At 38.4% G+C, this 17,086-nt stretch overlaps 1 protein-coding gene across 6 annotated transcripts in view; it reads right to left on the reverse strand.

The window, feature by feature from the left end:
- Window positions 1-17,086, reverse strand: part of RALBP1 (ralA binding protein 1) — a 65,652-nt gene that overhangs the window by 35,187 nt on the left and 13,379 nt on the right. Inside the window, exon 2 of one of the 6 annotated variants that reach the window (XM_027576344.2) lies at window positions 230-364. The exons of 3 other annotated variants lie outside the window; for them this stretch is intronic. The gene's annotated coding sequence lies outside the window, so the exon portion shown is untranslated. Of the gene's footprint in view, window positions 1-229; window positions 372-10,084; window positions 10,110-17,086 lie in introns of those variants that run through there. 2 more of the 6 variants (XM_027576343.2, XM_027576346.2) reach the window with 2 other exon arrangements.

The raw sequence follows: 17,086 nt of genomic DNA on the forward strand, positions 1-17,086 counted from the left end.
CAATTCACACCCATCCTTCACCACGATGCCTGAAAATGGGTATGAGGAATCTTTTTGAAGTGATGGAAACGGTCTAGATTTGGATTGTGGTAATGGTTACACAAACCGGTTGATTTACTAAAAATCACTGAATTACACACTTAAAGTGGGTGGATCTTATGGTATGTAAATTATACCTAAATAAAGCTGTTCTAAAAAACAAACAAACAAAAAAACCAGGAACAATTACCAGCAACACTTTATCCAGGAATCCTCCTTCATCACTTCTTTTCTGTGCTCCCAAAATCTCCGGAACACACCTCCAGCACTGCATGCACTGTGCTATTTTAATTGCCTGGGCACCCATCTGTCCTGTCCAGCAAATCTGTGAGCTCCAACATTTAACACAACACAGGGCATTACAGGAGGTACTCAAACATTTACTTAATGAACTAATTATAGTTTCTTCCATGTTCTCAACATATTGTGTACTGCTGATGAGACAAAGACTAGAAGAAATGAACGTGACCCTTAGCCTTACATTTTAATTAAGGAAACAAAGCAATGGAACCCAAATTTTATTTTATTTGAACTCCTGTGGCTTCAGCAACATTCACATACATTAACTTCCTTAGTACATCCTGTGAGAAAAGAAGTACTTCTTCATGTTCACAAACAGGGGAACCACGGCTCAGAGGGCCACAGTAACTTACCCTAAGTCACACAGCAAGAAGTAAAACTGGGATCTACCCTGGAGCATACACTACACTGCCCTTCGTGTCTAACACCCAGAAGAGAGAGGAACGGCGTGGTACAGACACAAGCAGAACCAACAGGGCTTATTTGTGGGATGGCAGCAAGCCTGGTCTGATGGGAGCAGTTCCTGGGAAAAAGGATAGGAAAGTCATGGAAAGACAAGGGGGGTCCTGAACTGAATGCCAACTGAGTGCCCAGCTGAGGACGTCAGCCTTGATGTGGGAGCCGAGTCATCACTAATTCCAAAGCCAGGAAGTGACAAAACTGGCAGTAAGAGGAGTAAGGGCAGGAATAGGTACAACCAAATGCCATACTGATTTGGGTCATTCTCTCCTGTCCTGCAGCATTTTGTAACTTACACCTACATGCACATGTTCTCCCAGTTCATTTATTACCATTACTCAGTTTCCATCCTAGACTGATGATGAAGACAGGTTTGTTCATAAACCGTTCAATAGATTATCCTGCAAAAACTACTCTAGACAAATATTTGTTGACTTGCTTCCCCTATAGTTGGGAATGAATAGAAGGAAGGGCAGCAGCTAACAGCATACACGAAGGGGTGAAGGCCTGAATGCAGGATGATTTAAAAGCAACAACACGTTTCCATTAGGACACACTGTTTGGAGCACTGGGGAGCCACAGCAAACCTAAACTTCATCAAATAAAAGGGCAGAAGAGGCCTCAGAGGGTCCATGGTAAATTTGAAGCCAAAGGTAAGAAAATAAAACAAAAATTAAAAATCCCTACTTCTAAGGCAACAGAAAAACTGATGTAAATTTGTAAACATTTGAAGAAAGACTACTTATCCCTACTCCTCTTGGTAAGTACAACTAAAAATCCTGGATATTAGAATAAAAAAAAAATGACAGCAGACTGACAGGTAGAGAAGGCTGGTAGTTTAGGGACCTCAGGATTCTAAGAACAACAGAGTTGGGAGATCCCAGAGTTTTCTTTTTGTCCCAGACTTGGAGCTCACAAAGTCCATAACCCAGAAACACTGATGGGCATAGATGAAACAACAAAAGCCTCCTCTCTCTAGCCAAAAACCAGGAAAGGGGCTGTCCTGCAAGACAAAACTTTTAGATAATAGTGGAGTTAGTAAATAGCTCGAGGCAAACACCAGGAAAAATCTGTAGCCCTGCCCCCAACCACACTGCTAAGAGGGAGATTAGATTTGCACCCTCACGGGGTGCCCCAGGTAGGGAGCTGGGCCTTTCACACCTGCCAGCTGGTAAGAGGGCTGGGCTCTTACAAGGGTGTCAATGGAGACCATGTGAAGAATCTGGATTTCCACCCCCAAACTGTAAGTAACTAAGCCCCACTCCATTCCTGCTGGGTAGTCTCAGAGGAGGCCTAGTGAAGAGTCAGGATTTTCACCATCACCCAGTGGTAATGAGGCTATCCCACTTCAGTGTCAATGGACACCACATGGGAAGCCAGACGCAAAAGAGGAGAAAAGAAAACCTCCAAAAAAATTACACAGAAAACAAACTGCAATTTAGAATTAAAACCAATAATTACATTACAGGCAATGGGCTAAGCATTCCAATAAAAAGGCAGAGTTAGGGGCGCCTGGGTGGCTCAGTCAGTTAAGCGGCTGCCTTCAGCTCAGGTCGTGATCCCACGGTCCTGGGATCCAGCCCCGCATCGGGCTCCCTGCTCCATGAAGAGCCTGCTTCTCCCTCTCCCTCTGCCTGCCACTCCCCCTGCTTGTACTCTCATTCTCTCTGTCAAGTAAATAAATAAAATCTTCGAAAAAAAAAAAAGGCAGATATACTCAGACTGCACAAAAAAGCAAGATTCAACGATAATGCTGTTTATAAGAGATCCACCACTTTAAAGATAATTACGATAGAGAGGTTAAAAGCAAATGAATGGAAAAGATATACCATACAAACACATAACATCAGAAAGGTGACAAAGCAGATTGCAAGACAAGAAGCACTGCCAGAAATAAAGGACATCCCCACAATCATAAATGAAGCAGTTGTACACATGTACATGCCTAATAACAGAACTTCAAATACATGAAGCAAAATTGACAGAACTACAAAGAGAGAAACAGACAAATCCAGTTATCATTATCACAGAACTCTCTCAGTAAATGACAAAACAAGTAAATACAGGCAAAAAATACCTCAATTGGGACACAAAAAGCACAAACCATAAAAGAACAAACTGATGAGATTTCATTAAAAGTTAAACCATCTACATACTGAAAGAAAATTAAATTAGGAAAATTAAACGACAAGCCACGTACTGGATGAAAATATTTGTAATACATAAATCTGAGAAAGAACTCATTTCTTTAGGAAAAAAACATGCACGTGTATATATACAATCAATCTACAAGATACATATTATCTTACAAATCAGTAAGACAAACCAATTAAAAAATAATGAGCAAATAATAACAGCAAGCAAAAGATACAGATACTTCACCACAGAAAATACACAATCAAAAAGCACATGAAAACAAGCTCAGTATCACTATATTCTTTAAGGAAGTGCAAATTAAAACCACATTATCTCCTATATACCTACTACAATCACTAAAATTAAAAGGATTGCCGGTATCAAGTGCTGACATGAATGTGGAGCAACTGGTATTCTCATCTGTTATTGACAGTAAGGTAAAACTGTACAATCACCTTGGGAAAGTACTTAATAGTTTCCCGTAAAATTAACATACACCTTTTTTTAAGATTTTATTTATTTATTTGTCAGAGAGAGAGCACGCACACAAGCAGGGGGAGAAACAGAGGGAGAGGGAGAAGCAGGCTCCCCACTGAGCAGGGAGCCCGATGTGGGGCTCGATCCCAGGACTCTGGGATCATGACCTGAGCTAAAGGCAGACACTTAACCGACTGAGCCACCCAGGTGTCCCAACATACACTTTTATCAAGTAACAATTCCACTTCCAGGTATTTACTCAAGAGAAATGAAAACATAAGTGTGCACGAAGACTTGTCAATGAAAGTTCATAGTACCTTTATTTACAATAGACAAAAACTGGAGACGACCCAAATATCTATCAACAAGCAAAAGTTAACAAATTACGACATACCCTTATAATGAAATATTATTCAGCAATAAAAATGAACCGATAGACACAACACGGATGAGTCTCAAAAACAATGAGCCAAAGAACCAGACACAAAAAAATACACATTGCATGAGTCCATATATATGGAATTCTAAAACAAGCAAAACTAATCTGTAGTGATGGAAAGCCAGTCAGAGGTGCCATTGGGCCAGATGTGGTCAGCCAGGAAAGTGAATGCAAAGAAGTATAAGAGAATTTTGGGGGTGGGGCACATGGGTGGCTCAGTTGGTTAAGCGACTGCCTTCGGCTCAGGTCATGATCCTGGAGTCCCAGGATCGAGTCCCACATCGGGCTCCCTTGCTTAGCAGGGAGTCTGCTTCTCCCTCTGACCCTCCCCCCTCTTGTGTTCTCCCTCTCTCAAATAAATAAATAAAATCTTTAAATAAATAAATAAACAAAAATTTAAAAAAGCGGACCCTCTGTATATTTACCTTTAAAAAAAAAGAGAATTTTAGGGGTGTTAAAATGTTCTACATCATGATTGTGGTGATGGTTTCACAGGTATTCACAACTGTCAAAACACAAAGAACTGTACACTTTCAACTGGGTGCATTTTATAGCATGTAAATTATACATCAATAAGGCTTAAAAAAAAAAGCAAGCTTTTTGAAAGAAATTGACAAGCTGATCCTAAATTTTAGAAATGCACAAAACTTAGAACAGCCACAACCATCTTGAAAAAGTGCAGTTATTAAAGCTAAAGTAATCAAGATGGTATGGTATTGAAGTATGGAAAGACAAATAGGTTGGTGGAACCAAACAAAATTCAGAATGAGACCCATAGGTATATAGTCAGTTGATTCTCAATAAAGGTTCCAAAGGAATTCATGGGGGAAAGGAAAGTCTTCAACAAATAGTGTTGGATAACCATGTGAAAAAAAAAGAGAAGCTCAAGCCACTCCATCACATCATACACAAAATGTAATTCATGATAAATCATACACGCAAAATTTAAAAGCTAATAACTGTAAAACTTCTAAAGAAAAACAGATTTTTGAGACATCGGGTTAAGAATTTCCCAGACAGGACCAGAAAACATTAACTATAACATTAAAGGTGGAAAAATAGAACCGTATAAAAACTAAAACCTTCTGCTCATTAAAAAACACTACTAGGAAAATGAATAGTCAAGCCAGTCTTGGAAAAGACATTTACAGAATATATATCTGAAAAAAAACTTATATCCATAATATATAAAGAACTCCTTACAATTCAACAATAAAAGGACAATCCAGAAAAAAAAAATGGGCAAAAGAGTTGAGCCAACAATTTACAAAGAAAAATATATGACTGGTCAAGAAGCCCATGAAAAAAGCTCCATCTCACTAAACACTGAAGAAATGCAAATTAAAACCATGGTGAACTATGAAAAAACACCACCTAGAATGGCTAAAATTTAAATGGAATGAGATCATTCCCAACACTGGTGAACATGTGGGACACCAGGAAGTTTAATACATTGCTGGTGGGAATGTTAAGTTTAACTATTTTGGAAAAGCGTTTGGCAATATCTTTTGTTAAATCCTACTATATGACCTAGCAATTCCACTACTGAGTATTTACCCAAGAGAAATGGAAACATATCCACAAGACTTATGATCAGAGTAACTTTATTCATAAAAGCTAGAAACGTCTACATTTTCATCAACAAGAGAGTAAACTACAATATACTCATATTAGCATTTTTTAAATATCAGCATTTTTTAGAAGGAACAAACTACTCATACACACAACAAAACAGATGAATCTCAAGTCAGCACACCTAGACACAAAAGATCACATAGTATGATTCTGTTTATATGAAGTTCTGAAACAAGGAAACTTACCTCTGTCAAAAGAATTTAAAATGTGGTTGTGGGGGTATGGGGCAGAAGCAGGCACTGAGGATAAAATAGCAGGAGAGAATTTTCTGGGTTGACAGCCATGTGCTGTATCTTAACAGGCATGTGGGCTATATGTATGTACACATTTGTTAAAACTACTAAACTATATTTCACTGAGTATCAATTATATCTCAATAAAATCTCTCAGAAGGGAGAAAAGCCATGGATGCTCTACATAGAGATGACTGTGATCATGAGCCATTAAAAAATATAGATCTTCCTTTTCAAATGTTGCTACTCCCACCTCTACCATAAACATCCCACCACCCCCATACACCAAATCACTACAACAGGAATGTCTCTTTTAATCTTTCCTAAATGGAAGCCTGTGGCTGGTTCCTGTATAAAGGAGTAATTTCTTTCCAGAGAGAACTGCAGGTAAAAAAATGGGGTTTTTTTGGTGCCTGGGTGGCTCGCAGGTTAAGCAACTGCCTTCCGCTTGGTCATGATTCTGGAGTCCTGGGATCGAGTCCTGCGTCAGGCTCCCTGCTCAGCGGGGAGTCTGCTTCTCCCTCTGACCTCTCCCCTCTCATGCTCTCTTTCTCTCATTCTCTCTCTCTCAAATAAAATCTTTTTAGAAAAATGGGTTTTTCTTATCACCAGTTTTTAATGAAGAAACTTGTTTAAAACTGTAAAGGAAAAAATGGGCATGGGATGGCAAAATCTTAGCAGCAAAGTGGTTAAACAAATTGAAAATATTAATGCACAAACATTAAAATAGTAAAGTATATATGTGGCATATAAAAAATACTGTACAGATGCAGGAGTTGCACTAAAGGTAAAAAATGTTACTCCTGCAGTATCTGACAAGAAGTACTAAGTTAAAAGTGGAAAGCACTTTTATGACAGTTATAATTGAGGTAAAGCAAAAAAAAAAAGTTTCATAAAACTGGACTCAAACTTAACTAAACAGTGGCATAAAAACATTTACTTTTTCTCCAAAGAACTAGGATATACATTAATTCTTAAAATTGTCTTGTACATGTAATAAGAATCACTCACCCATGCAAAAGAACAAAGTAATATAAGTAGGGAAGAAAGAAAGATTGCTAAATTAAAGTCTCCCAGAATAAGCTTTCAAGAGTAACTCTAATGGTTGATTAAACTTGATAATATCAACACAGAAAAAGACCTATTCCAGAAAACCAATAACCTGCTGAACTAGTTTACAAGTCAAACAAATTCAGCATTTTATAAATGTTCTTTATTCATAAATATCAAGCTAAAATTCAGAAGCAGCTTTTCCTTGTTTTTATAGTTTTTAAAAATAAGCTGTAAACTAAGAGTCTCCAACCTAAATCTCTACAAGAGAATCCAAATACTGGCTCATTAATATATTACATACTGAACCTCTACCCAGTATTAACCTGCTATTTAGGAATGCCAAATTTTGTGAACAGTATCTGCACATACATTTTATTCTTCAAATGACATAGAAATTTTCTCAGAATTAAAGGACAAACCTTTATTACAAAAAGGGACTCTGGGCACCTGGGTGGCTCAGTTGCTTAAGCAACTGCCTTTGGCTCAGGTCATGATCCTGGAGTCCCAGCATCAAGTCCCACATCAGGCTCCCTGCTCAGCAGGGAGTATGCTTCTCCCTCTGACCCTCCCCCCCCCTCATGTGCCCTCACTCTCTCTCTCATTCTCTCTCTCAAATAAATTCTAAAAATAAAAAGTGGGGGGAGGGACTCTGCCTAATGCCCCAAGGCTTGGGTTGAAATTGCAATGGTCTACACAATCAGGACTTGGCTAACCAAGATCAGTGGCAAAATTCCAGGAGCTGCCATTTCAGCTGATCTGAGATGGTATTCTTCTGTGACAGGTAAAATTACTTCAGCCTTGGGAAACTTTGATAAAACATAAAAAGAAAAATCCTAAGAAGGAAGATGCATAAGACTGTGTGATGAAATTAAAATTCATCTTGATTTGAGCACCTTTATTACCGGTTTAAAGTGAAAGTATAATAAAAATTATTTAAAGCTTAAAAAATAAAGGACAAGAGTGCTCAGATCACAAGAGACCACTAAGCACGCCACACCATAATTGAAGATACCCACACCAAAGCACATTATGAAGTTTTAGAGCACAATGGGATACAAAGAGGATACTAAAATAGATTCCTCCAGGAAGAGCACTTACAAAGGATCGGGGACAACTTGCCAACAGGAACACTGGAAATTGAAAGAGAATAAAGAAAACAGCTTCTAAACTCTGAAAAGAAAATTAGTTCCAACAACCATTCAAGCACATAGGTAGAATAAAGACATTTTCAGACACACAGTGTCACTTTCTCAAGAATTCCAATGATTTGAGTGCAACCTTGGAAAGCAGCAAAGGCAGCCCCAGGAAAAGCAGGCCTGTGACCAACCAGTGACACAGTTCACAGTGACACAGGAGGAAGAAGAGCTCCTGAGGACAGTGGGATTTACAGACCTCTGACCACGTGGAAAAGAATAGTAAGATCTGGTAAAGAGCTGCTGGAGCTTTTGGAATAAATCTGTCATAGGAACAGAATAGAAAAACAAATTAAAAATAAGAGATAACCATTAACTGTTAGGAAAAGAGAAAAAGATAAGAAAATGAAATTGTACTCTATTGCCTGGCTCAGCATTACATAATATTTGTCCAGTCAATGAACATTGATTCAATCAAACATTGTGATATGCATGATTATATCAGAGGGCTAAAGAGAGGGAATTCAGGAAGGGCTATCAGACCTAAATCATCGCCTACCATAACACCCAGTTAATACACCACAACTAAAACTGGTATCTAAAAAAAAAAAAAGGCAGTTTAAGTATATCATTTAGAAATAAGGAAATAAATACCAAAAGAAATCACTAAAAGGAAAAAAATAAGAGTGGGGGTGCAAGAATGAGACAGGGTTTTACACTGTTTTTCAGTACTGCATTGGGGGGCCTCCAAGGTCACCCCACGACCCCCATAACTCAGCATAGAGTCATACTCATGGCTGATATTTATTACATGAAAGGATACAAAGCAAAAACAGCAAAGGAAAAGGCAAGTGGAGAGAAGTCCAGGGGACACCAGACTCAAGCTTCCAAGAATCTTCCTGCAGTGGGGTCACAGAAACAAGCTGAACTCTTCTTCTACAACAGTAAGATGTGAAGTGCTGTCTGCCAGACAACTCCTGCCAGACAACTCCAAGGTCTTTGTGGAGCCTAGCATGTAGGAGAATTCCAGACTCCCAGAAAGAAAGCAGGTATTCAGCAGAAACCACACTGCTTCTACCAACAGTAAGACACAGTAAGCGACTATTCTAATCTGGGAAAAGTTTTACATGCTGTAGGAAACTTAACAGTCAAGTTCTCCAACACCAGCCAAGGACGGACATTGCAGGCAGGTCTTCTATGGACAACAGTCTCTGCACGAGTACTATTTGATATCTTAAACTATCTTATGCATTTTTCTGATACAATTTTAAAACAAAAAACAAAAAAATTGGGCGTCTGGGTGGCTCGGTTGGTTGAGCGTCTGCCTTCAGCTCAGGTCTTGATCCCCAGGTCCTGGAATCAAGTCCCGCATCAGGCTCCCCCGCTCAGTGAGGAGTCTACTTCTCCCTCTGCCCCTCCCCCTGCTCATGCTCTCTCTCTTAAATAAATAAATCTTTAAGAAAAACTTAAAAAAATCATGTCTTACAAAAAGAATACTGCCAATCTTATTTTAAAATCAAATAAAAGGGGCACCTGGGGGGCTCAGTCAGTTAAGTGTCTGAGAATGATTTCAGCTCAGGTCATGATCTCAGGGTCCTGAGATTGAGCCCCATGTTAGGCTCCATGTTCAGTGGGGAGTCTGCTTGAGATTCTCTCCTCCTGCCTCTCCCCCAACTTGCACACACACACACATTCTCTCTCAAATAAATTTTTAAAAAATTACAAAGAAATAAAGAAAAGGGGATTTCTCTTAAAATATGAATATTATTGTCCAAGAAAAAAATGTTTTAAGTTTATCAATAAAATGGGACAGATATAATCCTTCAGATGAAGCTGTTCATATCATAAGGTTTAGAGTTCATATCATCATCAGTGAAATTCCTCCCATGATAGTATGTTTGAGGTTTATGACCTGTGCCCAGGAAATGCAAACTAGTATTCACATTTACAGGCTTGACAACAATTTCTCATGCACGTCCCCACAGACCACTTGCCATCCAATTCAGTTGTTACATAATTAGTCCTTTAAAATCTACTAACATTTGTTTAGGCCCACATTTAATAGAGATTTTACACTTACATGAGTTATTGTTTCTGTACCCTTCTTATATATTATCAGACTTAATCTTTAGTTTCTCATCCAAACAAATAAACAGTAATTAGTCCCACATGCCACTCACAGAAATTCGCTGAATGACAGTGATTTCATGTTTTCCACTCAGCTTCCCAACATTCTCAGTGTCACTGATTAAAACAATATACCTAAAACAAGATATATATTAAAAGAAAATATAAAAATGTAAAATTCTGAAGTTCATTACAATGAAAATGAACGTATGAATGCCTTTTCAATGCTGACATCTAACACACAACTAATGACAAGAAAACAAACTAAAGTTAGTTCAAGAAACTGACATAATGCAATCTGTAAAATCAACCTCCAGATGAGACCAAAATCTGAAGAGCATAAGAAACAGATTCATAGGGGCGCCCGGTGGCTCAGTCGTTAAGCATCTGCCTTCGGCTCAGGTCATGATCCCAGGCTCCTGGGATCGAGCCCCGCATCAGGCTCCCTGCTCAGCGAGAAGGCTGCTTCGCCCTCTCCCACCCTCCTGCTTGTGTTCCCTCTCTCGCTGTGTCTCTCTCTGTCAAATAAATAAATAAAATCTTTAAAAAAAAAAATTAAGAAAGAAAGAAACAGATTCATAAATACAGAGAACAAAACTAATGATTGCCAAAGGGGAAGAGCGGAGGAGGAAGGGCGGTTAAGCAAAATGGGTAAAGAGGAGTAGGCAGTACAGGCTTCCAATTATGGAGTGGATAAATCACAGGGATGAAAGGTACAGCATAGGGAACACAGTCGATGGTAGTTGTGTGGGGACAGATGGTAGCCACACTTGTGGTGAGCCCTCTATAACATACAGACTGTGGAATCACTATACTGTACACCTGAAACTAATGTAACATTCTGTGTCAACTAGACTTCAGTATCAAAAATAATAATAAATGAGCAAAGCTTTAGGGACGCCTGGGTGGCTCAGTCAGTTAAGCGGCTGCCTTCGGCCTGGGTCATGATCCCAGAGTCCTGGGATCGAGCCCCACATCGGGCTCCTTGCTCAGCAGGGAGCCTGCTTCTCCCTCTCTCTCCCTCTGCTTGTGCTCTCTCTGTCAAATAAATAAAATCTTCTAAAAAAAAAAAAAAAGCAAAGCTTTAAAGTGAAAGTGGAAGTTCAGACTCAGGATTAGAATGTCAGGTGTTGCTGAGGCACTTGGGTGGCAGTCAGTTAGGCGTCCCAATTCTTGGTTTCAGCTCAGATCATGACCTCAGGGTCCTGAGATTGAGTCCCCCCTACCTTGGGCTCCTGCTGAGCGGGGAGTCTGCTCCCCTCTCCCTTTGTCCCTCCCCCCCTCCACTCATGTACTCTCTAAAATAAATAAATAAATCTTAGGAAAAAAAGCAAAAGAAAGAAAGAAAAAGAAAGAGAGAGAAAGAAAGTAAGTAAGTCAGGTGTTAGAAAATGAGCAGCCAAAATATATAGGAAATAATTCCACCTTCTGCCTCCAAGGTGAAAGACAATTCAGTCCTACATACAGCTGTCCAAATCAAAGAGTATGTATGTATCAGGGGAAAACCCACACTGGACTATTGTCTTTAAACAAAATCAAAAGTGCTATCACTAGCTGTCACTCTAATACAGAGGACAAAAAAGTTTTCTCATTTAAAAAATCATAATAAATATTCCATACTTAACAGAGAAACAGAACATTTTTAAAGGAATGGTATAAAAAAATAAAAAATAAAAAATAAAGGAATGGTATATTCTTGGGGGAGTGGGGAGACAGGACTCTTTCCTGCCATATTTCATAATCACATAATCTATCCTCAAGTAAAATTTTTTTTTTAAGATTTTATTTATTTATTTGACAGAGACAGCGAGAGCAGAAACACAAGCAGGGAGAATGGCAGAGGGAGAAGCAGGCTTCCCGCTGAGCAGGGAGCCCAATGTGGGACTCGATCCCAGGACCCTGGGATCATGACCCGAGCCGAAGACAGATGCTTAACAACTGAGCCACCCAGGCGCCCCTCAAGCAAATCTTAAATGAGAACTCATTTGGAGAGTGGAAGGACCAACAAACTTTATTTAACAATAACTTTTAAAATGCACACTATTGGGGGCATCTGGCTGGCTCAGTCAGTCAAAAGAGCATGCAACTCTTGATCTGGAAGTTGTGAGTTCAAGCCCCGTGTTCAGTACTAAACAAAACAAAACAAAAACAGAAAAAAAACAAAGCAATAATCTTAAAATGCACACCACTGGTTACAATAGAAACTGGGCAGAAGCATCTAGTCTATGGTTCCCAAAGAGTGCACTGAGGCACCCAGAGCATCATAAATCAAGTCATACAGGAGCCATGGGGTATCTTCAATTTGAGATAAACAGTAGCACCCAACATCTGTCAGACACTGTACAAACTACCACCTAAAAGAAGGTCAATTTCAACATTAGGCCGAGCAACATTCCTTTCAATGACATATCTTTGTGAAGTGGGATTTTGGGGAGTATTTGCCACAATTTTTTTTTAAGTACCATGTGAAAATCAACATGAGACAAGAAATGAGAGTGGTAATGTCCAATCTGATTACAAAGTATTACTATGTATAGTATCCAGCAGGCACAGGCAAACCATTAACTTTAGTTATTTAAGAGTGAAATAAAAATATTTTCTCTTTCAATTTATGTGTATTTGTTTTCAAATGTCCACTAAACTGTCATCATAAATACACATTAAGTTGTGGGAATCTAACCACATAACTTAAAAGCACATGGAACTATTAGGTATTCCCATTAGGATGACATCACGTCTAAGAGCAGGATATATACACAATGAGGCTGAAATATCATGTCATAAAAGAAAGTAAAAAGTTACGAAAAGATGATTGGAATCAAGTCAAAAGAAAGGACTCAGAAACCAACTGGAAGATGCTCCCACAGGCCAAAAATTAATAATTGCAACGAACTAAAATATATCAAGTATATTTAAATCCATGAGTTCATAATGATACTCAATAAAAGTCACTGGTCACTCTGGAGGATGCTAGAGAACCATCTCATTATATAGAATAGCTGGTAAATAAAAGGGAAAAAATTTATTCTGAATTTCCTATACAAAGTGTTGATGCAACAAGTTTCTTTTGATCAAAACCTTCCAACTAATAAAGAAATGAAGGACTATCGCCAATTAATCAGCAACTTAAAAATGGATACTGGCAACGATTTTCAATGGCTGCTAAGATCTCACACAAAAAAAGAAACCACACCTTAATATGCTCTCTGATACACACACCAGCCTTGCAAAAATAAGCAAACAAAACCTTAAACTGATTAAGACTCAAAATCTATAGGGTATAAAATTTAGTTTCTTTAGTTAATACTTTGCAAGAAAAAGAGAGGGGAAGGAGGGAGACTGGGAGAGTGAACATAAATATTAAGAGACTTAAGACCAAGAATGAGAAGACAAACCACAGACTGGAAAAAATATTCATAAAAGATTACACTGTAATAAAGGACTGTTAGGTACAAAGAACTCTTGAAACTCAACAATAAGAAAACAAACCAATTTAAAAATGGGCAAAAGACAAGAAGACACCAAAGAAGATATATAAATGACAAACATGGAAAATGCTTCATATCATGTCACTAGGGAACTGTAAATTGATGAACCTGATAAAACAAATCTAGATTTTTAAAAAATTATTTTTCTTTAGGGGTGCCTGGGTGGCTCAGTCAGTTAAATGTCTGCCTTCGACTCAGGTCATGATCTCAGGGTTCTGGGATCAAGCCCTGCATCGGGCTCCCTGCTCAGTGGGGAACCTGCTTCTCCCTCTGCCCCTCTCCCTGTTCGTGGTCTGTTTCTCTCTTTCTCATATAAATAAAATCTTTAAAAATCTTTAAAAAAAATTATTTTTCTTTAAAAAAATGTTCTTGTAACTACATATGGTGATAGATGTTCATTAGGCTTCTTGTGATCATTTTGCAATGTATACAAATATGGAATCACTACATTGTACACTTGAGAGATAAATATAATGTTGTATATCACTTATACCTCAATCTAAAAAAACTACCAAAATAAGAAAAAAAAAGAACCATACCTATTAGAATGCCCAAAATCCAAAACACTGACAAAATCAAATGTTGGTAAGGGTATAGAGCAAAAGGAATTCTTATTCAGTGGTGGTAGGAATGCAAAATGGCAGTCACTTTGGAAAACAGCTTGGCAGTTTCCAATAAAACTAAACTAAACACACTCTTTCCATACTATGCAGCAATCACACTCCTTTGGTGTTTTGGTATTTACCGAAATGAGTTGAGAGAACTTACGAACACACAAAAACATATACATATGTTTATGTATACGTTTATATATATTATGTTTACGGCAGCTGGGGTACCTGGGGGGCTCAGTTGACTAAGCACTGGACTCTTGGTTTCAGCTCAGGTCATGATCATGCTCAGCATGGAGTCTGCTTGGGACTCTCTCTCCCCTCTCCCCCGCCTCCCCTTGCCCTCTGCCCCTGCCCCCCTGCCCCCGTTTGCATACACACACTCTAGCTTTTCTTGCCTTCTCTCTCTTAAAAAAAAAATGTTTATGGCAGCTAACTTAAGAGAATTACATTTATTCATAATTGCCAAAACTTAAAAGCAACCGAGATATCCTTCGGTAAGTGAACAGATAAACTGTGGTACATCCAGACAATAGAATTCAGTGCTAAAAATAAATGAGTAAAATCTTAAATGGAGGCAGAATTTTAAGTGCCTACTACTAAGTGAAAGAAGCCAATCTAAAAAGGCTACATACTGTACTGATTTCTATTATATGACATTCTGGAAAAGGTAGAACACTATGGAAACTGCTAAAAGATCAATGGTTGCTATGGCTGGTGGAGGAGGCAGGGAAGGAAGAACAGGCAGGGCACAAAGGACTTTAAGGACAGTGAAAACACTGTGTGATACCATAATGACAGATACATGTCATAACATATTTGTCCAAACCCAAAGAATGTACAACACCAAGAGTGGGCTTTAATGTAACTATGGACTGGGTGATTATGATGTGTCAATGTAGGGTCATCAAGCATAACATGTACCACTCTGGTGGGGGGGCGGTGGGGTGGGGTGCTGATAATGGGGGAGGCTATGCATGTGTGGGGGCAGGGGATATATGGGAAATCTTTCTGTCTTCTGCTCAGTTTTGCTCTGAACCTAAAACTGCTTTAAATTTTCTTTTAATTAAAAAAAAAAGTAATGTTAGAAAAACCTGAGGAAGCTAAATTTAATGTCATGATATACTTTGTAATATACATTTAAAAGTATATTAATACTGAAATACCAAATAAGAGTATTATTTATATTCATTAAATACGAAATAAGAGTATAAATGTATATTAGATATACATTTAAGACTATGATATACTCATAATACACCTTTTCTTAAAATGCTAAACTTAAGTTGAAAAACTTAGATGGTATCTGCTGCTTTTCAACTGTTTGTTACCATACTAGTAGGATAACAAAATGGACTTCAATGAGCCTTTTCTCCAGTTTTATATTCACACTGTTTCCCATAATTTTCCTAAGCAGAAAGTCAAAGTTCTTGATTCACTATTTCAACTTTGGAAGAAACTACTTAAAATTACCAACATCTTAAAATTACATCTATAATTTATGAATCTTCCTTACAAAGTCTTCTTCCCAGTATAGGGAAGGGGAGCTTTCTTTCCTCATCTTCCCCAGCTCTCTTTTTTCTCTTTAGTAGCTCCTTATCCAACTATATTTATCTAAAGGCATCCATCACTGGCAAGTTGGTGAAACATTCCTATTTATGAAAAGGTTAAGAGGAAAGTCCTGGTCACACAAAACCACTGTTTCTATAACTGACAAACACACCCCATTTTTGAACAATGGCAATAGTATGCAGTTTTATTCTCAACCTGTCACAATTTTTAGTGCTTTTGAATTAATTTAATGTTCAGTTCAAAATGAACTGCTATACTTCATTACATCATGGTATTAGCTCTGAAAGCAATTCCAAATGAGTTTTACTAGTATTTTTGTTTTCAATAACCTTTTAGGTAAAAGCTTCACTTTTAAATATTTATACAACTTTTCAAGGCAACCAGTTTTAAGGACTTCACTCAAATATAAACAGGCCTAGTACCTGGCACACAGCAAGTGCTGAACAAATACAAATTCCCTCACTCCATGTATTACAACTGTTTAGAATAGTGGGGTGCTTGTGTAGCTCAGGTGGTTGGGTGGCCAGCTCTTGATTTTGGCTCAGGTCATGATCTCAGGGTCATGAGACTGAGCTCTGCATCAGGCTCCTCGATTAGCCAGGAGTCTGCTTGGGATTCTTTCTCTCCCTCTCCCTCTGCCCCTCATCACTGCATGCTCTCTCTCTCTAAAATAAATAAATCTTAAAAAAAAAAAAAAAAAGCCTGTTTAGGATGTATACACACTTAGGGGCACCTGGGTGGCTCAGTTGGCTGGGAGAACTACCCGTGATTTCAGCTCAGGTCATGATCTCAGGGCCACAGAATCCAGCCCTGTGTTGGGCTCCGGGCTCAGGGTGGAGTCTGCTTGAGATTCTCTCTCTCCCTCTGCCCCTCCTCCTGCTCATGCATGCACACTCTAAGATAAATAAAATCTTTTTTAAAAGTATACATATTTATACATACAACTTTCTTTGTATGTGTATTAAACATGTCTGCAAGAACATAAAAGAAATGCTATTCCTTTGGTAGTATCTTTTAATGGCTGAGAAAAACACATTTGTATTATCACTCAGGCCCCCTTCTCTCTATAAGGAAATTGGGAAATATCCTAATGGAGAGATAATTTGGTAAATAGGAAGTATATGGGCTCTGGAATTTGAGAGATGATCTGGATTCAAATCTTAGCTCCGTCTGGAACACAGCTATGGGTTTTGACTGAATGCCATCACCTTTCAGGGACCAAATTTCCTTATCTGTACAAAAGAATGTTGACATCTGGCAAGGCATTGCCAAGATTAAATAAAATGAAATTCTTCATATCCAGTAGGTACTCAGTAAGCAGTAATACTAGCCAATATCTAATTGTGCTAGAAAAGAAGGGCATAAAGATGTCTGGACAAAGCTT

Source organism: Zalophus californianus, chromosome 14 (genome assembly GCF_009762305.2).
Source record: "Zalophus californianus isolate mZalCal1 chromosome 14, mZalCal1.pri.v2, whole genome shotgun sequence".
NCBI classification, from domain to species: domain Eukaryota; kingdom Metazoa; phylum Chordata; class Mammalia; order Carnivora; family Otariidae; genus Zalophus; species Zalophus californianus.